General features: G+C 35.5%; 1 protein-coding gene across 1 annotated transcript in view; it reads left to right on the plus strand.

Moving 5' to 3' along the window:
- The window catches only part of LOC123306396 (heterogeneous nuclear ribonucleoprotein K), a 207,029-nt gene that overhangs the window by 59,117 nt on the left and 122,001 nt on the right, over positions 1–25,911 (plus strand). The window contains exon 2 of the mRNA XM_044888377.1: positions 3,086–3,141. The gene's annotated coding sequence lies outside the window, so the exon portion shown is untranslated. The remainder of the gene's footprint in view (positions 1–3,085; positions 3,142–25,911) is intronic.

The following is a 25,911-nucleotide window of genomic DNA, read 5'->3' on the forward strand; positions in this document are numbered from 1 at the left end:
AAGCTCTCCCATTTTTCAAACCTTTGATGGCCTTTTTGACCATATCCTCCGTGATTTCAATCGTTTCACCCTGTATAGATATTTCTTCAGGGGTTGATCTGCTCAAATATTCCTGTCTGTCCTCGGTCAGCAACCTTTTATAGTGATTTACCCAAGCTTCAGTCTTTATTACCTGCAGAGGGGCTTTTTCTTTATGTGATGTTCGAACCGACTTTAAAAATCTCCAAGCTTCCGCATTTTTCCGTCCTCCAATGTAAGCATTGACATCATTACATTTTTTATCCCAAAGCTGATTTTTTTCTTTTTGTATTAATTTTCTTGCCTCACGTTTTATTATCCTGTACTGTTCGAGATCATTAGGGTTTTTTGTTGTTAACCATTTCAGATATAAGTCTTTCTTTAGTTTTACTAAATCGGCAATTTTTTCATTCCACCATAACTTATTGCTTTCATATTGTTTTCTTGTTCCTAGCGATTCTTGAGCAGCTTCGTGTATACTTGAAATGATATTATCATAGGTTTCGCGGAATGTTCGTTCTTGAATGTCTGTTACTAGCTTACTATTTAGTCGTTGTTGGTATAATAACACTGTGCTGTCGTGCATAAAGCTATCGAGATTATATTCGGTATGTGACAGTTTATGTAAGCCAATAAATTCATCATCTCTACTCCTTACCTGACGCCTTGCTGGAAAAAATACTTTGGCCCGTACTAAAAAATGATCTGATCCGCCACCAAAAGCTCCCCTTAGTACTCTGACGTCATTCATCTGTATGTTTGAATTTTGTTTGATGATAAAGTAATCGATTATCGACTTAAGATTACGTGTAGGTTGTTCCCAGGTGTACCGATGTATATGTTTATGTTGAAAAAAGCCGTTGGTAATTTTCATGTTGTTAGTTTCACATAATTGTATGAGTCTATGTCCATTATCGTTCATTTGATCTTCTCCGAATGGGCCTACAATATCACTGTTGAATACTCGTCCTGTTCGGCTGTTGAAATCACCCATCATAATAATTTCTCTTGAATTCCCAATTTTGTTGATAACTTCATTGAGGATCTCGAAAAATGAATCCTTGTTAGCGATAGATTCATCATCGGAAGGAGCGTATACCGCAATCAGGGTAAGATCGTGTTGATGAATCCTGATGTTTACCGTCAATATATTCTCATTGATCATTTCGTAGTTGGTTACTTTGTTCTTAAGTGTTGCCTTTAATAGAACGGATACTCCTCTCTTGGCTCGTTCTTCTTTCGGTACACCGCTGTAAATATGAAGGTATTTACCAATTCGTTCTGTACCACTGCCTTTTTTCTTTGTCTCAGTGAGAGTAACCACATCTATTCCAAGTTTTTCCACTTCTGATACAACCATGTCGATTTTGTGTTTTACTCCCTGTACGTTCCATGTTCCCATATTCATTATCCTTTTTTTCTGCTTTTGTCGTTTACCAGTGAATCCGTCCATGTTTCCGGGGCGATGTTTAGGCTTTTTAGCAAGTTGAGTTTTTCACATATAGCAGGGAGCTAGCCTGCTGCTACAACCCTCCTCCTTTATCCGGGCTTGGGACCGGCAACAGTACCATCGAGTTACTCAATCCACCCGACGATACTGCAGGCGGAGTTGATTAAGTCATTGGTTATTATTTTGTTCTGATCCTTCAACATTATTTGTCTGTTTTCAATCAGTTTTGGAGGTCACTAAAATGAAGTTACACGGTGAGTCTTTGACTTTGATTCTTGAGGTCAAAGAAAACACTTTTTTCTTATACTATTTTTTTCGATTCGGCCTTGATAAAAAGATATAGCCATTTTAAGATTTCATAATGAGCTGTGCCACCCTGGAAATACAAAATTACCTTCACAATAACTAGCTACACTGAGACACTACACATCTGTGGATCTTTTAAACAGAGTTGTGCCAAGGCACCCAATTTTTCAAATTTCACAGATACTTTTAATTTTTGAACATCAAATCACCCGAAAACAATGCATTATAATATGAAGAATACTTTTGTTCCACAAAAAGTTCAAATATTCATTAGATAGCGTCCAACTTAGTGTCAAGTGTTGGGATCTTTGAATTTTTGGTATTTTTATGTTACGTAATGGCCATAATGAGAAAACTGAAAGACGTGGGCGATATCTTGTGTTAAAAAGAGATTCATCGAATAAATGAGAAACTATATGCCGAAACTAAGTTCATTCGCCGATGCGAAGAAAATAGTAAAAGAATAAAGTGTTTATTCTGAGCTCAAGAATCTACTGTTAAAATATTTGTACGAGTCAAAGACTCAGCCTGTATAATTGCATCGGCAGCTGTATGGTCGCAGTGTTGTAATTTGTACATCTCGAATAACTCTGTGTTAAAGACTGTTTTATGCTCTGTGAATTAATTTTTCTTGAATTTACGTTCTTTGAAAAATCGCTGTCAGTTGAAAGTTATATTCGCTTTTCGTTAATTCAAGGATTTTATAATTTGCCCTGAATAACTGAATTCCTTTGACAAGAAGGTTATATTTGGAAAGAGTGAACATATTGGAGAACTCGTCTGTTGTTTTGCCTTAAAATTCTACTTTCGAAGGTGCTCCAACCATCTGATGGAATGAAAATTCTTCGCTGTTGATAAGGCGATTTCTGGTCAGGCTATATGAATATAAATAAAGCCATACCATTTCATTTCATTTCATCTATGCGGAATCCTGTTTTTTTTTTTCAATTTTGTTTTTGTATCCTGTACTTTTTTCCTATTGCGGTGAATTTTTAAGGCATCAGCAGATTTATTTAACAGTCAAATTTTATATTTTCCTTTACAGCTATTTAATCTTTCTACACCGGTTCACTCTGGGGTATTATAAAATACAAGCTGATAAAATATTATGAAATGAATTCCAAGGTGTCAGAGAAACCTATTTCATTCGAATAATTGCAGAAAATATAGAGAGCTCCTTCAGTCTCACCCTCCCCAATTGAATCAGAATTTCAATACTGTAGGTTCTAATTAGAGCTGCCTCCAAGTTCAGACTCATTCTCAAGCTTTACGCTTCAATATTATATTTTAAAATGAAATTCTTCATTTCAGACGCCCGTTAAACAACCCTTGGAGGGAACGAAGCGACATTCGCTATAATTTACACGGTAAGTTTCTTTTTCAACTCAAGACCCAGTTTTATTATTGTTTCAACATTTAGCGGTCCCATTTGAAATTCAGCGAATAAATGTTTTGTCAGAGGATGAGAATTATTTGCCGGGAACTCGGACAATGTTTCAGGCGAGAATGCGATGGTTTGAGGTTGCGTATTTGTTCAATTTCTAATTTGAATTTCGTAGCAGCTTGGTATCTGAGATCTGAGGTTCCCAGCTGCCATGAAATTTAATCGGACCATGATAAATTTGTTTTCAGGGGAGCAAACTTGAAAGAACTATTTTCTGTTCTCCGTTGATTATTTATTGAAGTAAACCTAGCCCGAGTGGTATGCTGCATTTGAAAAACTCATTTCATTCCAACTGGAAATTATGACGATAATAGCTTTTTTCTAATACAGAGAGATGCGATCGTTAACTACTGAAATGGGTGGAGCAAGCTGACATGGAGATAATGTCGTTAAAAATTTATGCTCATACTTCATTCTTCAAAAAAAAAATTTTTTTTCATTTGAAGTATAAAAATATTTATATGAAATCCCAATGAAAAATACTGCCTTTGGGTCTGCTTAGTTGGAAGGCCATACAACAAACATGGTCATTATTAAACATTCGTTATAAACCCTTGCAAATTTCTGTTGTAACGTAAGCACTATACAAGGTGTTCTCAAGCTCTATGACAAACTTTGACAGATGGTAGCTGTGCTTATTCTGAACATTTTTTTCCATGAACATATATCCAATTCGTTTTTGTTTAAAAGATACAAGCATTTGAAAAATCTAATTTTTATGTTCAAATCGAAATAATCGATGGAGATTTTGGGACTATAAAAATTGTTCAAAGTGTTCACCTTCGGCTCGAATGCAAGCCTCACATCGACAAACTTGCTTCTTTACAATAATATAATAGAAGGAAATTGATTATATGGAGAGCCACAACTATGATATCTTGCCTTCTCCATTATATACAATGGCTAAAATAGCAACATTGATGGTAAGAAAACTTGTTCAAGTTGAACTAGTAATCAGAAATGATTTTCTAAATGAATTTTGTGTGAATGTTATCGAAATTTATATGTATATCGACTTACTAGATGGAAAAAGTCCTCTCTGGCCCTCTGGGGAAACAGATTTGATTTTTGTGTAAATCCTTTCAATTAGAGGTTATACAGAGTGTTTCATGAGTCGTTGGCCATAGCCTAATGGTGCATGCAGGTCATCCAGGTCTTTCAGAAAACTTGCTTTTTTTGTATCCTAAGGCTATTAGTATCGGAGATACGGGGTGATTCATGAAGTAAATACACTTACGGATTACATGTTTCAAGAGGGTTAACATCATTTGTATCTAAATTCAATATGTCATTTCAAAAGAATTCACAGCTCGACTTGGCATACTTTTAAACACTTTCTTGCGAACACTCAGTATGTGCTGAGGGTTTGAAATGAAGAAGCATTGAACCGAATTCAAAATAATTCAGAATCGCGTCAAAGAACAATAAAAATTATCACCGAAGGAATAAAAACAGGACCGCATTTCGAAAAAATGATATAAAATATGAATTCGTCCGGTTCCTATTCCCTTCTGACAAGTGTGCCATGCAAAGTGAAAACTGAATTCCTTAGAATGGGTTATGTTGTTTTTCATAAAACAACTGAATTCCTTAGAATGGGTTATGTTGTTTTTCATAAAACAACATAACCCATTCTAAGGAATTCAGTTTTCACTTTGCATGGCACACTTGTCAGAAGGGAATAGGAACCGGACGAATTCATATTTTATATCATTTTTTCGAAATGCGGTCCTGTTTTTATTCCTTCGGTGATAATTTTTATTGTTCTTTGACGCGATTACCATGAGGTAATAACTAAATTTCTGTAAGGGATGTGAAAAATATAGATTTTGGAGCTTGAATGAAAAATCAGGATATTCTGAGTACTGCCCTGCAAATATTAATATTCCATAAACCGTTTGGAAGAGCTTTTCGGAGTGAACAAACCCATAAAGTTTGATCGAAATTGGACCTTGCATTCCAGAGTTATGGCTATCGCAAATTTAGGCCAATGTTCATGAATCACCCCGTATCTCCGAAACTAATAGCCTTAGGATACAAAACAAGCAAGTTTTCTGAAAGGCCTGGATGACCTGCATTCACCATTGAGCTATGACCAACGACTCATGAAACACCCTGTATATCCAGGTTAGCTAATTCACCTTCTATTCCTCGTAACTAATTTGAAATGTACAAAAACTATATCATGCAATAAGGACGAGTTACATATGTCCTTAAAAATTGACTAAACGTTCATTTATTTCATCGTGGAAAATAGTAAAAACTGGCATCTTCACAAGAAACTCGTAATCGAAGATTTGCTCAAAGGATGCAAATTATGAAAACTACACTAAGCTTTTCCCATTGTCACGAGATAGATAAAGATATTTTCAACAGATTAAAATATATTTTTTTATGGAAACTCTTATTGAAACACCAAAAATATTCTCCGTTCCTCTATGCAAACAAACAAAGTGTATCTACTTTTTATTTACAAAAATTGACACCAGGGGGCTTATCGCTTGTTTGGAATTCCGAATCGGGGCGACAAAAATATTGCTACACTCAAATACTTTTTTCATGGAAGATGGGAAACACAAAATGTAATTAATTTAAAGAAAAACTGCTAGTATTATTAAACTGGATGCTCGACCAGATCGATGGGAATCCAGTAGTCATAAAATAAGTTACAGTCACTTTTAATGAAGAAGTAGAAGTTTCTTTTTCAAATTTTGAAGACCTGGATTCCAATCTGTGGAAACGCTATAATGAATTCATTCATCGGGCATGAAAATAAGTAGGTATCCTACTTTGCGGTCTAAATGAGGATGACAGACAACTCAAATTGCATTCAGGTTTCAAAATGTTGAATCTTCCTGAGCACAAGGATTCAAATACATCTCATTAACCGAGTTATGTCAACAGTTGCCGTCCCTCTGTCGACGCTAAACAACAAGCGGGGTACTCTTTAATGTAAAATTCATATCGGAAATCGAGTTAGGTATCCAGCTTTCAAAAAGCAATTTCCCGTGACCCAACAAAAATTCACGATTGACGCACGAAATGGAATCAAAGGAGGCCGGCGAATTATGAGAGCCAAATTTGATTTACTCCATTTTTTTTATTTATGTACGAGAACAATATTTGCAAAACGAAGTTGTATTCGCGCGTGAATAGAATCGATACTTTGATAAGGGATACATTTTTTCAGGCTTGTTTTATTTTTTAAATGACAGCGAGACAAAGCGGAATGATGAAGTTTTGTGATTCGAGCACCGGAAAAATGATGTATTCCCTGAAATATCAAGCTTTTACAGTAAACGTGGTAGAAAAACACTACATTGTTTGCCGGGTAGGTAAGTGTCTAACACTTCTGTGAAGATTGCTTAGTCGAGGCGAGTCGAGTTAAACATACTATTTTCCGCAAATCGTTTAAAATTCGACAGTATTAATTAACTTTGGAAAAATCGCGAATTATTCTATTCATAAATAAAGGTGCTTTGAAATTCGTATTGAAAATGGTTGCGCTACTATAGAAACGTATTAATGTTGAATTGTCAAACTTGACGCATATTAATTTAATTGCTGGTGTTTTCGAAAACAGAATAGTGTAAAATGATAAGTGATGATGAATTTTCCATTTCTGGAACTCCTTCAGAGCTGTTTGAGTCAGTGAATACTGCTTCATAAGAATTATTAATTATTTCCAAAAAAAATCAAGAGAAACGTTTTATGGACTTGCGCAGGAGTAAAAACACGAGTTCTTTCTCGGAAAATGTTGTAATGTAAGGAAATATAATTTCCTTACAGTAAGGAAATGCATATTTCCTTACAGAAATTTTGTCTGGAATGTCAAATTTTCCTAGCGATTTGCAGAAAAATCTATTGTTGTCCAGTAACGGTGCTAAGTCTTGGTATTAAACTATTGCTGATCAGAACCAATCGAAGATGTTGATTATTGAAAAAATTAATTATATAGAGATGGTTTTATGTATTGAACGCCTAATTTATCTCGCAACGGATAGCCCGATTGTTATAGATTTGGGAGTGTAATGTAAATGTAGCTATGGCGTTCAGGTATTGGGAAGATAACATGAAATATATTCAGTATTTCTGAAGACAAAAAATATTATTTGAAATAATAAAGTTCCTTATTACTCCGGAAAAGGAAAGATCTGGGAACAATGTGAATATCACCATAATATCGGCCATATCACAAGATCCTTGCACATCAGAATCTATCGAAATCGTTCGATCCGTTTCCGAGATAATTGAAGCGTTACATATTCACTCAGTATAATTATCCAAGCGATTGTCCTTCCGGAAGTTGTTCACGACACTCAGTCCTGCTGGCAGTACACACATTTTAAATGTTTCTGGTCCTTCTCGCGGGTTTTTTTTGGCTACCAGCAGTACACTAGAATTTTTCATAGGCGTGGAATCCTCTACATATCCATCATTATGAACGCTCAGCAACTACTGAGTTTCACTGAAAAAAATTTGATTAATGAATTATGCTTGATTTGTCCTGTATTCGATCTAGTTAATGGCTGAAACGTTGAGTTTTCGAAGTTGTTCAATATATTTGTTATTTTCGATATACGAATTGTTATGTTCCATTTTGAACCCCTTTTTAAAAGTTTGTATGAATTTAATACGAAAACGAATTTACAACAACGATAAACAAAAATTCTTTGTTTTTAAATTTCAATTCGACATTGCTTGAAATTCTATTATTCGAATTTATTTTCCTTCTTATTTTCACTTATTCAAATCAATAGAATTATCCTTTTTAGGGTTTTTTTCAATTTTACATCCCCTTCAAATGCAATTCTCTTCATCATTCGAAATTTTGTTTTTCTTTGTTTAATTACAAAGGGATTTGTTAACTGAGAACCCTCTTTGGGATAGCAATTTCAAAGTGAAATTTAAAATCGAAGAATTTTGTTTTATCGATGTGTGGATTCATTTTCTATTAAATTCATACAAAATATAAAAAAGGGGATCAAAACAGACCATAACAAGTTGGCGCCGTTTTTTATAGCAATGAATTTCTATATTTTCAAAATAAATTTGAAACGAATCCACAACTGAAAAAAAAAAAGAAAAATTTTGATTGATAAAGAGATTTACGAGTACAATAAATTCGTCCTGCCAGCAGGCCCATTGGACGTTTTACCAATAAAACACTAATTTCTTGTCTTAGAATATGCCTCATGTTTCCACAGCACGTTATTTACAGCTTTTCCATATACAGGGTGTATTTGAAGGTAAGGCTTTTTTTTCAACAGAAGGTAGAACTGATCAAAATGAAACGTTTCACCAAAAATCACCTATACAAAACTTTCAAAATGACAAAGTTGAAAAAAAATTGAAAATGATTACTGAAATAGATCCTAATACGGCCCTAGACCGTTTGTTAGCTGAATTATCGCAAAGCAGTGGGAAACTTATCTCCTGATTCGACCATGTGGTTTCGTTTAGGACATTGAGCTCGTTCCATATTTACGTGCTAATGAAAATGGAAACTTCGATTGCAGAATTGTTCTCATTATTTTTTGGTAACTTACACGATTTTATGAACTGGCTCATTTCTATCTCAGCCACCTTGGATATTTTATATAGAAAATTTTTGGTAAAACGACTTATTTTGATGAGTTCCACCTTCTGTCAAAAAAAAAGGCCTCGCCTTTGAAAACACCCTGTATTACTATAATTTCTTTATATTCTGAAGAAAAACTTGTGCTTGTACACACGAAATGATACCCATGTTATTCGGAAGCAATACTTCTCCCTTGTCAAAGTATTGACGGGACTACTACGAGACAGTTTCACGAGACCAAGAAAAGTCTCGTTTGGAAATCGAGTTGGGACTCTTGGGAACAACCACTAATCGTTATACCTACATGTCTACGTACCGAATAATGATCGATGCCACAGGAAAGGCTTTGGAAATGACATCTGTTCGAATCCCCCGGAAATTCCGAATCCTTAAAATGCTCCCACCTCCCTAATCCGGTAGAAATTCTATAATACTTAATCGAGTCAAGTTTAACAAGTGTCTGACTCGAGAATTCCGCAAAGATTTCCATCAGTTCTCTACGGAGCACCTTTTCATCGCCACTAGGGTCGTTTGATGTGGAAACCCTAGTCAGCGACACACGAATTTTCATTAGAATTCCGTTGTTTGATCTCCTGGAAATAATAATCGGGTAAAGGTGGTGGCAAGTCACGTGAAAATGTCGTTTGGGATTGATTACGAACTTATTGGCCTACACGAACTAGATTGAGTATCGAAATGACCATATTGTGGACGTCTTGGTGTTACCAGGAAATCTCAACTTATAACGGAATCAATTTGGGAACCATGCAAACAATGCCTAATCGTGTGTAAGTCCTTGCGACAAACTATACCTACTTATTGGAATCGACAGATTGGTTTGTCTGTTCCACATTACGAATTCATTGCGATTATGCATTTCTTTTAACAATGAAACTTTGGAGTATATAGAGCACGAAAGAAAATTATAACCTATACGGTCCATTCACTTTTATAGAAGCAGTCGGTTGGCCTTGGAAATTTCACACTCTGTAGTACGAAAAATGGGAGGTTTTCACATTTGTCAAAACTTTTTTGGTTTTTATTATTGTCAGTTCTACAATAAAGTCCCAGTTTTTAGGTATTTCTCACATTGGGCATTTACTCCGGAAAATAAAAGAATTAGAAAATATGTGATAAACATAATCAACGTTTATATGTATCTGTAAACTGATTGAAGGGATCCCTTATCTATGTATTTGCATGGAAAGTACAAGATATCAATGTTTTTAAGTATATTGATTTTTGCTCTGAAAGAAAATTATATTATTGACACATAATATGCAGTTTTGGTGTACCGAAGTTTTATGTTCTTTCTTTCAAAGATTAATGAAGTAAAAATAATTTTTTTTCGCAAAAAAGTTAGAAATTGTGAAAAAAAAAATTTCCAGCGTGTCAAATTTTTGGAGGATATGTTAATTGGAACCAAAGGAAGCTACTTTTTCAAGGGACTGACAATTTGGACGTGACGCAAGGTCACAGCGGTCCTTTGAAAATGTAAAAAAAAATCGTTACTTGTACATACTCGAGCGTGTTAGATTTTCATACAGATGGTTAATCACGGTGTTGTAGACGTGTTGACCCATTAATCTGACACTAATCAGGGGGGGTTTTCCTAATCTGACACTTTGAACATGATAAAAATTCTTTTTTTCGAATATTTCCCTGCCTGTACCTCTAATCGTTTTTGTATTCATCATGAAAGTTATGGATAATAAAATTCTACACAACTTTTGTCTGAAGCAATTTTACATACTCTTAACCGTTCTCGAGTTAGAGAGCGATAAGGGCGAGGAGCTTAGCCACACATTCTAAAGGGCAAGGTCAATGTAGAATCCCACTCTAATCTACATTCATCCAATTGTCACAATGACAAGGTATGTTATGCTCTACAACTTTTATAATGAATGCAAAAAAGATTTGAAGCCCAGGAGAGGGGATAATTCATAAAAACTGATTTTTGTGAGCTTTATGGCCAATTATTATTGTTTCGGCTTACTAAAACTGTCAGATTATATTTTTTCCGTTATTCTTGAATCATTAGCTTCAAAATAAAAACAAACGCCTCCGCGCTCGAGAATGTACACGTGACATTTTTTTTGCAACTTTGGCGCCCTCCCACACATTTTCGACACGCTTAAATTGTCAGATTAAGAGAATATATACTTTTCAACATGCAATTAACCACATATATCTTAATCTGACACGCTCGAGTATGTACAATGATCGTTTTTTTTTTACTATTCTGACAAGCTGTCCTAGACAATTCCCCCTATATACAGGTCTAATTTTTGGTAGAGGTACTCCACAGGGTCCAAGTTGTGTCCCCTTATATTAATCTGACACGCTCGAGTGAATCCCGAATTTCCCTCTTCGGCTCCCCAACTACTCGTATTACAGAAACCATTTGAAATAAGGGAGTCGGATCACGCCAGGTTTTCTGAAACACCCTTTATCAATTAATTGAAGGAAGTTTGATATTTTTAAAAATCAGAGGTGTGCAGACATCAATTAGTGAATCCTGAAAAAAACTTAGCAGTCGGGAAAAACCTTTTTTGAAAATACATTTTGGTGTTCTAATATGGTAAGCTTTCTTCACTCATTTTCAATTGTCTTTTGCGCTACAATATTTTCGAACCAAATTATTAATTCAAAAGTTTTGCTATGTATTATATTATGGTATTTGCTCGCGAGTGAATCCACCATTTTCAGCGTAAAATACGCATTGTTCGTTACACATCCTTGAGATTTTTCTCTGAAATGTATGAAATCGAAAAAAATTAATTGTTACTCACCAAAATTCCATCTTCGGCTATCCTTTCAAATGAAAAATACCAGTGGATGAATTATTAATTCAAAAGTCTGCTCAATCTACAATCAAGTATTTCTTTTCTCTTCACTATAGTTGAAAAGAGAAAAATCATTCAGCGTTTTGATATTGATACAAGATCGATATAAACTATAGTCCATTCAAGAATGATTGACATCTCGAGTGGCTATGGAAAATCAAATTTAAGTTGGTAATAGTCCCAGAGTTAAGATTTTTTGTTGCGGAATTCAGGTTGGTATTGTGATTAAACATTGATCTATAGACCTACTATATGTGAATCTATGCACTGACCAACAATAATTTGAATTTTGTACTGTTGTTGTTTCAATTTTGAAAGCAGATTAATAGGCTCTGAATTTGATTATTTCTTCTTTTCAAATATTTTTCTAGGTTATATTTATATATTCGAGTTCTGTGATTGAAACTACAGAAAGTATTGAAGATCTTTTGTGATCAGATATTAAGCTGCGTCTGGACTTTCAATGCTTACTGGGATGTCAATCAGTCCATTCAAGAATGATTGACATCCCAGTAAGCATTGAAAGTCCAGACGCAGCTTAATATCTGATCACAAAAGATCTTCAATACTTTCTGTAGTTTCAATCACAGAATATATTAATATAACCTAGAAAAGTATATGAAAATAAGAACTATTCAGATTTGCAGCATATTAATCAGCATTCAAAATTGACGCAACTATTTTACCAATTTATACGATTAAATTAAGAGCATAAACAGCTGTACAAAATTCAAATAACCGTCGGTAAGTGCATAGATTCACATATAATAGGTCTATAGATCAATGTTTATTCACAATACCAACATGAAGTCCGCAACACAAAATCTCAACTTATGGGCTATTACCAACTTAAATTCGATTTTCCATAGCCACCCGGAATGTCAATCATTCTTGAATGGACTATAGTTCTAAAGCCATATTTACCTGAGTTACATAGTATTGTATTGTAATTGTCGAAATATACAGTGTTTGGACACTCATATTATGCTTCCTGAAGAGTTTTTTCTCCTAAGAGGATAAACCCTTTAGTTCACGGAAGCAATCCCCAAAACATCCTTCAATCAGTAATCATATATGCTCTTCGTCTTGTTTCTCCTGAACCCTGAGGAACCCGAATCAAACAAAATGTAGTTTTGTTTCGGAAACTCCATTTCATCTTGAATTAATCCATATATACTGATGGCTAAATCCATCTAATCCACATTGTCCATGTTTCCCTCCAAACAGACCCTATTTCATGATGAATCTTGGAGAAGTAGATGATTGTTTATTCTCCATTCAGTTGGCCTCCTCCCTATGTTTTGAAATGATAAATCGATGTAAAATCCACTTCTTTCCCGTTGTCTGCGTACGTCGTTCTATAATGTCTGACTTCCCTAATGGAATGAAGCGTATTTTGTGTAGACTTCAGACTTCACCCCGTCCATTTTCGCGAGTTCCCTGGCCGGATTAGGGGTTTCCGGTTTCGTGCTTCGTCCTGGCATGAAATTTAAACCGATCCCGATGGTTAGCTCTATACCGCACTCTTGAGATTAACCCGCTCCAACGGGACCTTTTAGGAGGCCAACTATACGAATTCTTTCGCGGTTGAAATGGCCGAAGATGATTTAGGGAAGTCTCCGGTATGAAATACTATTTGATTTTTGGGGTAGAAGTGAAAAAACGCTTCAAATTTCACTCATGCAGTAGAATTCCTTCCCGATTCTTGTAAACTTATAGAGGAAAATTACACTCCGTCTGGTGTGTTCAAAGTTCTAGAAGTTATTAATAAATTGAACAGCATTGCGCATAGGCCACAAGAGCTACAAGAGCACCATTTTGCTCAGAAAAGTCTAAAGAGATTTTTCAAACAATTCAGAGTTAAAAAAATATGACGTACCAACCCTTACTTATCCTCCATAGGTGGTGACATGAAATCAATCATCCTAATGTCTTAAAATCGTTTCTAAAATTTGAACTCCGTTATAGAAACCGTTTTTGAGGAAAGCTTGAAATTCACCCTTTGAAATAAGAGTACCTAATAACTCCCTTATTATTCAGTTGTAATAAAAAATTTACATGAAGGAGAAGGTACCCTTATTTTAGTCGATTAAGGACTGGATCTGAATTTCCTGTAAAATTTTCAAATTGCTTCAGAGAAGCATAACTAAAAAAGGGTGGCTGTAGCTTATAATTTTGTTTGTCGTGGACAACACCAGAATAAGATTTAACAGAATAATTAACAAATAGCCTTACCTGAGTGGAAAAAAGATATTCCATCATCACATGCATATTAGCTTACATCATTTGACCTTCTTTCGTTGAAGACTCTTGGGATTGAGCTTTCAATTCCCAAAGAAATCAATCATTACTTAGCGATGATCAATAGTTGTTGATTTGCCTTTCATTCGGCCCAAGGTATTACATATTGCCATCATTATATATAATATATGAATAACGTTAGTCTTAGTCAATAAAGAAGTTGAAGTCATTCAGATTTAGAAAAAAATGATAGTTGTTCATCCGAGGTAATTTATTCTCAGAGTTAATTAAACTATCCGATTTAATGGAATTGATCATGGTCTGTTTCGTAATTCCAATAAAAAAATAAATTATTATGATGATGTGAGGGAAATTCCTGAAGAAAATTCAAGTAACGTCATGCAAAATGATAAGATTCACGAAATGATAATCACTGTAGATTAGTTTGTACCTCTCCATTCATCGAAGAATAAGCATTTGTGAACATCCAATGACACAGACGTAAATCGACATGAAAACTTCTGAAGAAAAATTTCTAGTAGATTCTCGCAAAAATTCGAAAGGCCGACTTGATAGTTTTTTAAAATTGGAAAATAACCATATGATTTTAGGGCGAATTTCGAACGTAATGCTCAGATATGGAATATAGCCTATATTGTCTATGGCGCATCTTTTGAGGCACTTTATTAGCAAGCAGAGCACTATAATACAGAACATTAACTCCACTCTCATTTTTTGAATAAGTGGATTCTACAAAAATAATAGAGACAGTCAAATAGTTCTTTCCAGAGTTATACCATAAAAACATCAACTTCTTCTTATTCTCTTAACTGGATACCAATCTTAATAGAAAGCTATAGGACATGCCTGTTAAAGGGACAAATTATTATTATCAATGACTGAGTTCCAACACCATGTAACCGTAATAAGAAAGATTAACATGAAATTTGTTCATTGCACTACATGGAAGAAAAAAATATAAAATAAGAAATAAATATAATGTGCATTATGAAGTACCTATAACATAATTGTGAACAAAATTAAAGTTGTGAAAAATGTACGTTTTGAAGGATGAAGAAAACAGAAAATACGAAGATTTGAATTTTTTATACGGCTCTAATTATGTATTTGTTCAGCTAGAGTGAGCCTGATTCCTGTGATTCATTTCCGCTAAAAATAATAAAAAAGTAGGTAAAGCAGTCTGTGGGTTTAGATTGATTTAGTTTTATTTCAATAAATAAAAAACTATAGGTCTATAAATACAACAATATGGGATATCGAACCTGAAGGATATTATTAAACTCAATTAAACAATAGGTATACACTGCTTTATTTTATTTTTATCATCAAGAATAGATAAGTGTTGAGCAATGATTATTCTTTTTCTAGCAAAAAAAGTGTTTATATGTCTAACCTTCCAATTTTAAAATGTAGATTTGTTGTAGCGACGTTATTTTTATTTGAAATACAATTATGTTTTTTCCGAAACCAACAGTTTTTCTCATTTTTATATTCTTCTTCAAATGTGGCCCAATGTGATACTGAATTCACACATACAAGCTGTTTGACATAGTAAATTTAATCCCATTACGTTTGGCAATCAGGTTAGGAATCCAGATTTTAGGACATTAAGTAATAGTTGATGGTTCAAGCTGAAAAAGTACTTCTTGAGGAAAAAATATATTGTTTTGAACTTTGTGTTACATTTAAATTTAACTGAAGTTAACAAGTGAATGTGTTGTATGCAGAAACAACAACTACATTTAGACCTACTTATTTTTTCTGCTTTTTCCAAAATTGTAAATGAAATTGCAAAATATTGATATACAGGGTGTTGTTTAGACCCTAAACCTAATTATTAATATTTTTGAGGTCGGATCTGGAATAACGCATTTTTCATTGTTAAGCGACAGCTCCAGGCAAAGAACTTGCTAATCAAATATTACAAAAATGTGTAGGGTGGTTAATAAGTTGAGATTGAATGAAAAAAATGAGGAAAATCAGTCAATCGGTTTGTATTTTGGAAATAAAGAATGATAGATCTGTAAAATATGGGTTATTCAGAAGCATCTCGGTTTCCTCGATCTACCCTGATTGTATGCGCATTTCCCAGTGGTTTCCAGGAATGCTTCTGAGGTTTGTCTTTCGTGTAACGTTTTAGGAACGGTTTGATGAATTATCTATTGCCTTGTGCAACGCATTGATGTATTCTATACAGTGAAATCATGGCAGTTGTAGAAATCCATGCTGTTTGTCTTTGAATGGGTTGAGAACCTTCATATGTGTACTTGTATAAATGCATTTCTCAAGCATGTGAATCCTACATCTTGACATAACGAAATGTTAAGTTCGGATTGTTAGCAGAACTACGTTCTACTACATCAAGAGAAATGTTCATTTCCCTGCATGAAAATTAGATACTGCCCTATTTTCCTACATCCTGGATACAGTGTGGAAGGCGAGGAACAATAGGACTACGGCCCCATTCCCAGCCTCCTGAGTGAAAATGAGAGGAGCTACGGAGGTTCAAATGGTGCCCGACTGTCATTAAACAATGCCAAGATTCACAAAACGATTTTGTTCGTTCGTTCGTGCGCCCCGAATCCAAGACTAATTCGAAATTGAATTATCTCCTTCTTCCTTCTTTATGAGGGTTATCTCCAGAGTTGGGCCCATCAGGACGTCATTCTCCTGTCCTGTTCCGGATTCCGGTATTTAGTTTTCCGATTATCCGGTAGGGAAGATGTGGGTTTTCATTAATTGGTTCTAATTCATTTTATTGGAATCTCATTTCTCTTCCGTCATATTCCGTTCTGCTTTTCGCCCAATTTTAAATTCTGTTTTATCATTTCGAGAAGAATGAATCTTCAAACCTGAATCTTATTATTCGTAGAAAAACATGGTGATGCAAATCGTGTGACCGCTTTTGGAATAATAATTGTGGACGGAGTTTTGTATTTTGACACTCAAATGGGGATTAGAGAGAAATTTTATAATACAGTGAAGTTCTCAATGAGATCTTCAACATTCCTCCAGGAATTACTGCGATTTGGCGCCATGACGTGTTTGATTTGTCAATGAACGACAAATCTGTTGATATAAATATCCCATATGAAAGTTAAAAAACTATGATAAGAATTAATTCAGATGCATACTACCCGCTGATATGAATATCAACAAGTGTTACGATCTGAACTGAACTAGCTGGTTTCGATCTCATTCGACCTCGTCGGAGCAACATAGCTTTTTTTCCGATGGAGAAAGTTTGGAATTATTGGACCCTTATTCATTACTGGCGAGCGCTACTGAGTACTATCCAGTAACACAGCGCACTACTGAGTACTATACAGTTACAAAGAGCGCCACCCAGTATGAAACGATGTTCCAGAAAGAAACCCAGGCGATTCACAGAACAGAAAAAAAATGGGTTTCCATTTTAAAAAATTAAGATTTCGATGAATTTCTGTTTTGATCATTGATCTACTTTCTCGTGGACCCTGTATATAATAAATTTACAAAGAAAATTTTTAGTGTATCATTTATTGACTAGACACAATCCAAATTTGAATCAATTACATAGAATAGGGACGGAGCTATAATGCTTTATCTGAGTACCACAAACTGTCAAAATACTAATAAAAAGTCAAATTTCTAGAAAACCGTTGAGAATTCCGACATAGTTGTGTTATCAAACTCAATTCAACAAGGAATTTAAAAATGTAAAAATAAATACTTATATAGGGTGTTCCATTTAAAATAACGAAGTTGATAGCTGTGCAGAAGAAACGAAATATTAAATATTCTCCCCTGATTTTCGATAATAATAACGAATTCGACTTGCAACCACCCATATTTGCTCCGATATTCATCTCCAATATGTAATAATTTATAATCCTCGTTTATTTCATTTCGTACAAGAGTTACCTGATTCAAACAAAACACATTTAGCCTGTCATTTCGATAAAAATAAATAAATAAATGAAATTTTCTCCGAACGCTCAAACGTTGCCAAGTTGACAAACAACAGAACACTATAATGACAACAAGGTCACTTCTAAATCTATGATACTACCCATCTGTAATGTGTTATGTTGTATTCAATTTTGTGTATCTTTCAAATAGGGTTGCATTCAGCCAAAGTTCCCAATTTCTCGAATTTCACAGATATTTTTGAATTTCAAATTTCTCAAAAACGCCGTATTATACCAGAAAATATAGAATAGAATAAGAGTTTATTCTGATATTCATTATTCAAATGTCTACACAATAATATGAAGAATATTTTTATTTTCCAAAATGGTCCAATATTCATTATTGAGCGCTGTGCGTTAAACTTTTTTTTGTTGAGAATTTCGTGTATTTCTCTCGGTATTTCTGCTAAATGAAGTGGTCACAATGTAGAAACTGGAAGATGTGGATGGAAATTTGTGTTCGGCAATTATCTTCTATATATTCCAAAAATCATTCCATTCTTTAAAATCGTTTGTGGGATATAACTGAAAATTACATTTTTTATGGATTTGCAACAGCCTGTATAAAGACTGACCCTTAATATATATAAAAAAAACGGCAGTTTGATCAGAAGTGAATAGAAGCAGAACCGGCGAATCCTACCGCACTTTGTAGAGCGAAAAATAATTCAATAAATTACCAAATTAGCCTTAAACTAGCAGTCTAAGAGATCCACCTTTCATTTTTTGTCAGTTTTGGAACACTTATATAGATTTGTTCACCTGTGGTAAACGTTAAAAGTCTCGAATTTCTGAAGCTTTTTTTTCATATCCGATCTGGCTTCAGGATCAAGAGTATTTGCTTGGCACGATTTTTCAACCCTCTGAATCAGCTGACTTTTGCCTCTTACCTCCCTTACTCGGTGCGCAAGAAATTAGTACACTATACAGTCCAAAAAACTGGTTCTGCTAGCACTACGGGAGCTCTAAGTATGTCGTGGGCAAGGCTAAGGCCTCAGGAGTTCAAAAATGCGGGGAAAGGATATAAGAAAAGGCACAAGACCTGTGAAATCCCCTTTGAACTTACCAAATGGCTGCTGACGCATTGTGCATACGTGTATCGATAATGGGATTCTTCGAACCCGTGGAAAAAACATGTGAATGTCAATCTGAGGCGTACGAGGCTCGTAAGAAACGATCGATATCCAGAACTATCATCGTGGCAACGGAGGAGAAGTCGGTTACGTGAGGTTGACACGTTTGGAATTTCACGTGTCGATGAATTTCAACGGGGCTGCTTCTCGAATTCATCCACTCCCCGAACATAATTCTCAGGATATATGCCATGTCACACTCTTCGGGAATTGGCAACTGTGTTACTGAGAGGGTCAAAGTTCGTGGACGTTTCTTGTCATGGGAGTAGATAGGTAGGGGCCAGGGTGGGCCAGGTACTGAAATCGACTAAATTTTCCAGTAAGCAAGCATTAAACTACATTGAGCTTCACAGCTCACCCCCAGAAAAAATCCTGGCTACGTCCATGTTTCTTTTTGATTCATTCCGTGACCTAAGTTATTGATGTGTGTTTTTAGGTAATTCTATTCCTGAAAAATTTTGTTCATATACCAATAAATCATTATTCCTCCTAGTATTCAACAAAATGAAATTATTTGTGATGAAAGACCCATGAAGGAATATAAAAAACATATGCAAAATCCAATATGCACATTCCGTTGGGAAAATTTCCACGAAAATGAAAAGTCTCATTTCATAAGTGTGACTATTTTAAGATTTGGACATTTCATATGAAATGTGAGCTTTTTGGGAGTGAAAAATGTTTAGTTTCTACTACACAGAAAGCTCTCAATATGCATCATTCTCTCATCAGCGTGTACCTACATTTTTAAAAACCAAAAAGGTTGTTCAAAACCCCCACATTACAGAGCATAGAGTATTTGAAATTGGCTGTAATTAAGAATGAAGAAAAACGGCTCTCCTAAGAAAGAACAAGGATAAACCAGAATGGACTGAAGCCCACATTTACAGAAAAGAAGGCTATCCCAGAAACTGAGAAGAATTGGTAGCAAATAAAATAGCATGGAAGACGAAACATACAATCACGGTTAATATACCGGAGGTTAAACCTGTGAATCAGAATAAAACACTAAGAACTGCACTCATGAAATACAGTGCGATTACAGAAGAACCTATATTGTAGAAACTTAAAGTCCGCGACAATCAAGAATTTGAAGCGCCAAAAAGTAGCTCAGTAGGAAGCAAATAGTAAATCTAGAAATAAAGCACGATAGATTTTGAAAATAAAATTGATGATGTGAAAAATGGAACTATCAAATTTGAGGTTTTTTTTGCGAAGGAATTGTCTTTTTCTTGGAGATACCAGAGAACTTCAAGGATAGGCCAGTGTTTTCGAAATTAAGTAACAACACTAAAAATGACATCTGGTGTCTTCTCAGGAGATCAGAACACAATAAAAAGATAAAAAATTTAATTAATGGTCTGGATAGGCCGATGACACGGTACCAAACAGTGATGAGACCTGAGGCACTATGCAGAAAGAGATAGAGCAGGTTGTGAACGTAGGCGAAAAGAACGGGATGAAGCTAAACTGCCAGAAACCTCAGATAATGATGTATCATTCAACAAAATAAGAAGACTATTGTGCAATATAAATTTGAACAAGACTAGAGGTATTTGAAGAATGATTTACCGATGGATGGTGAGAATAAGGTGGACTCAACAACAGTTTACTGCAACGTATAAATGGGAGTGAAGAAAATCGGAAAACCACCAAACTTCACCATAAACAGGGTATTTTAACAGTAGATTTTGAGGTCAAAGAAACACTTTTCTTCTATACCATTTTTTCCGATTCGGCCCTGATAAAAAGATATAGCGGTTTTGAGTTAACATAATGAGCTATGCTACCCCTGGAGAAAAATAATTTCCTTCAAAATAACAAGCTTAATCTGTGACACTACACATCTGTGAATCTTTAAACAGAGTTGCATTCAGCCAAAGTATCTAATTCTCCAAATATCACAGATATTTATTATTTAACATCAAATTACTTACGGCGTATTATACGAGAAAATAGAAAAATACTTTCATTCAAAACGTTTAAATATTCATCAGATAGCTTCCAACTTAGTTTCAAGAGTTGGTTTCTTTGAATTTTTGGTATTTGCATGGTACGTAATGGTCATAATGAGAAAACTAGAAGACGTGGATTATATTCTGTGTTCGAAAGAGATTAAACAAATAAATGAAATACTATATTCCGAAATTCATTTCATTCGATAAAAGCCGTTTGTGAGATAGAACTAGAAATAACATTTTTTTATGGTTTTTCAACAGCCTGTATCTTTTAAACTGAGTCGATTCGGAAAAAATGATAAAGAAAAATAGTCTCAAGAATCTACTGTTAAAATACTTGTACGAGTAAAAGACTTGCCCTGTAGATATTTCGGATCTACTCTAACCTAGCATTCAGAGCATTCGATACAGGTCATTACAATCTTTAACAGCAAACAATAATTATAGCATGTGTATGAGATACAGTTTTAGCAGAAGTTAGCGTAAAAGGGGTACCATACAATTTGCTGTATGATACAAGAGCTTAGGGAAAAACCTCTGTCAAAAAATCCCTTTCTCCCCGTGAGTGTAGTTGATCGTAAGAAATGAAGTTGTTCACGAAATAAGTTGAAATATTTTGTATTAAAGGGCATCTCGCACTGCAAAAATTAATTCTTCGACAATTCAGAAAGTATTCTCCAAATTACCAGAAACTTTTATCTGAAATAGGGAGAAAATAAAAGCAGAAAAAGTTAAAGTAATAAAATTAGATTCAATATGTCAGATTGACCTAAAATTGACAACCCAATTCAGAAAAAATTCGGAAACTGCATGTTTAGCCCTAAAACCATCCAAAATTTATAAATCAGACAATGATTAACCAGATGATTTATGGTTTCCTCTGGTTCCCCGCATTCACAACTAGATCTTTCAACTTTCAACTGAATTCCACCTGAAAAGCTTACTATTGCAACGTTCGTAACCTGTTCTTATTCTTAAATAAACCCATGTGGCATCCAACATCTTTATTGGATAGGCACTCGAAGAAGTATTTGTCGCTTATTCTCTCAGTGCCTAAAAGAAAATCACCGATCGATAATCCCAATGTCGTTGAAGCATAATTGATGATTCAGATAATAAGGTCGTTCCATGCAATTTTTCCCTTATAACGAATCACGCCAATCATTACGAAACGAGGAAACACCAGGCTGAATATTGCGAATAATGAAAACGACAGGATTCCTGCCTGTCTCCTGCACGAACGGCTTTGATCATCGACAGGGGACAACTATCAAAGAACCCGGAGATTCGGATGATAATACGACGAAGAAACACGAGCGGCAAGCTATGGGCGTGTGGAAATTAATTTGGAACTCGGGATTCATCCTGCCGGAAAAGATACAACTGCCGCGTTCAAAACGCGAAACGACGGCGCTGATTCACGCTCCATGGATTCTTTTCTGTGACATTTGAAAGGATTCCTGTTTCGGGGTGATGGGTGATCTGGACGATTAGGAAGAATCGTTTGCGACAAAGGACGAAGCTAAGGAAAGTCGTAATTTTGATTTGATACGCGCCACGGTGCGGGATGAGTGTGAAGAATGGAATTTCAACATTCGGTGTCAAGAAGGAGTAACCGGGCATTGATCATAAAAAGCCCGCTCTTGAAAGGATCTTCAAAATCATTCTTATGTTGTTAAGTTGGCAGAACTGTCTTCTAATTAGTCAAGTCTACTGGTAGCTTGGAACATAGATACATGGAATGGAAAATAAACATTTGTTGTTGTCCAAAGACTGGAGTGAGATAGTTGCTTAGTCGCCAATCACAATTGAGAAAGTTAGCTCAGACATTGTTGTCACATCAATTTTCAATGCGGAAAGATATGAAAGTATACAAATTTATTCATGTTACGCCACTGCCTCAATGCCGCGTTAGATAGAGTATCGAATGTTTCAAAATCACGATCTCAATCTGACGACCGAGACAGCTGTTTACAAAGCAGTCGTCCTCCCAACGCTTCTTACGGAAGCGAAAGCTGGACGCCCTACAGGCGACATATCAAACAGCTTGAACAAACGCAACAACGTCATCTAAGACATATGATGCACATCAGATGGTTCCACAAAGTTTCGATTGCAGAAGTCTTGCAACGCGCGAGTTGTACAACAATTGAGATTCAAGTAACGAGGGCCTGGCTCAGATGGAGTGGCCACATTCTGGGGATGAAAGACACAGGACTCCCCAAAATAGCTCTGTATGGCGAATTGACAGAGGGAGCCCGGAAACCAGGAGGCCAGTATAAGCGGTTTAAGGATACACTACATCAATCCCTGAAATCAGTTACTGCCAATCATAGTTATGATTGGCAGCTAGTTGGGAACAACTAGCATTGGACAGGTCACAGTGGTGGTCTATGGTGCACAGTTATAATGGAAACTCCAGAAGGATACATCGGCGGCCAGATCTGGTTGGCGACTCTCCATGCCCGGAGTGTGGAAGGATCTGTAGGTCACGGTTGGGTCTCTTCAGTCACAGGAGGGCACACAGTCGCAATTAGCCCTAAAGAATTATTAAGTGTTTTTCTTTTTTTCATTCGTAGCATTGCAATGGCCATTCCTTCTATCTATGTTCCAAGCTGTTACCCAATAAACATTGTATCTCCTCCCAAAAATCTCGTTCATAATATAACCTGAAAATTTCTAAGAGGAGCAATGTAACATAACGGATCAGCGTTTGAAATAAGCAGCGTCTTTTCAACTATTAATATAATCGTTGAATGCTGTCCACTAGCTAAAAATTTGGTTGAAAATAATGAGAATAATCTCAAGCCTCGTCTCATTAAGAATCGTATCGCATCAGACAGTTCTTACTAAAAAGTAGAGAAGTCCTAACCATTGACCTACCTACCATATTATCAATTCATTGAAAGCTGACAGAGATGCGTAGACATAAACCTGGAAGGAAACTATCAATGATGTGACATAGTGATCCATTCTGCCAGCTATCAAAGCACTGAACTCCTATGTCATCCACTCCAAGCTGATATGGGAGTGCCGGAGGAAACTCAATGAAATATGCAAGAACAACAAGGTCTCTCTTAGTATGGGTTCCAGGTCACTCTGGAATCAAAGAAAACGAGGAAGCCAGCACACTCGCCAGAAAACGAGCACAAACGCCACTTACCTACTGGCGCAGAGCCTTTCTATGGCAAAGGAAAATACTCTCATAAGAAAGAGTTTCTGGTGAAGGAAGAATCTAAAACAGAAACAATCTGGAGGAATCTTCCAGGAATGGATCATTCCAAAAATTCCTCTGGAATTTTAAATCTGCAAGATGCAAGAAGTATCTGGATCTGAGTAAGAATGAGTTACAGCTCCTCAGTAGCTTCCTCGCAGGACATTGTCGCCTTAGGAAGAATTCGATGAGAATGGGCTTGCCAGAAACTGACAAGTGTAGATTCTATGGGAGACGGAAAAACTCCTGTTCACCTAGTTACAGAATGCCTCGCCATTGCAAGCCTGCACAAGGAATGTCTTGGACGAAAAAATTATAGGAGGATTTAGCCTTCCTGAAGCCCTCTCTGATACTGGAGTTCACTGGAACTCTGGAGCTGAATGGCCAGAGAGATCTTAAGGTCGCAGTGAAATGTAACCCCCTTACCACCTGGTTTCAAGAACCACGAGCCAAGGTGGCATGGCCTTTTTCCATAGAGATCTTCCCAATGACAAAGCAAGTGTTCAGCCGTGGCATTTCTTAACAGGAATAATCGGTATCATCAGAAACCTTTTCCACTTCCTGCGGGAGATAATTTTTCACTGTAGGGGAAACAGTTGTTTTTCGTATTAACAATTCGCTGTGACCTTATTCTTGGGTAGATGGCTCCAAGTTCATCTTTCAAGACAAAATATGACGCTAAATGTAACACCAACTACACCAAATGCATTTCAGGTCCTGATTACCCCTTACTATTTAAAAAAAAACGTTAAAACATCAAGTTGGACTTGGACTATAATCAAATGAACAATAGCTAATTTTTTCGGGTTGACTCTTTCCGACAATGTTATTAACATTTTTATTGTACATTATCTTGATGACACGATATCCATACAATAGAATGCAATCCCATTGCATTCTTCAGGAATGATGAAGTCGCTGTCTGTATGCAAAATCCTTTATTCTTTCCACCAGATTCGTGTTTCCGATTGTTGAAGAATTCGTTAACACAAGCAAAAAAGGAAGGTACAATATGTACGAGCGAAGTTGTGCAATATCTAAGTCAACCTCAATAACATAATATTCTCTGGGAATATATTGACGTGGGTACGGGGATGGATTTGAATTTTGTACCTACTCGCATTTTGCATTCACTGATTGCCAATCATATTGGAGAAAATTTCTTCATCGATATAATTTTTGCGGAAAAATAACTATGTATTTCAGAAGTTGGGAATGCTGAAATATTCATTCATAGTTTGGAAGTAATCTCGAGAATACCTTGGGTATATTTTTTTAGTGTGCTCGAAATTACAGGGTGATTCTTTGACTCGTACAAATATTTTAACAGTAGATTCTTGAGGTCAAAAGAAACACTTCTTTCCTTCATCTTTTTTCCGAATCGGCACTGATAAAAAGATATAGCCATTTTTAGTTTTCATAAACAGATGTGCCACCTTCAGGAAAACAAAATTACTTTCAGAATAACTAGCTAAATCTGTATGAGGAATATTTTTATTTTCCAACATGTTCAAATATTCAAAAGATAGTGTCCAACTTAGTTTCAAGAGTTGGGTTCTTTGAATTTCTGTTATTTTTATGGCACATGATGGTCATAATGAGAAAACTGGTAAAAATGTGGGTGATATCTAGTGTTCAAGAAAGATTCATCAAATAACCGAAATTCATTTCATCCGATAAAACATATAACAATTTTTTTTTTTCAGTAGCCTGTATCTATTAAACCGAGCCGATTCGAAAAAAATGGTT

The sequence above is a fragment of the Coccinella septempunctata genome, chromosome 2, assembly GCF_907165205.1.
Source record: "Coccinella septempunctata chromosome 2, icCocSept1.1, whole genome shotgun sequence".
Taxonomy (NCBI): Eukaryota; Metazoa; Arthropoda; class Insecta; order Coleoptera; family Coccinellidae; genus Coccinella; species Coccinella septempunctata.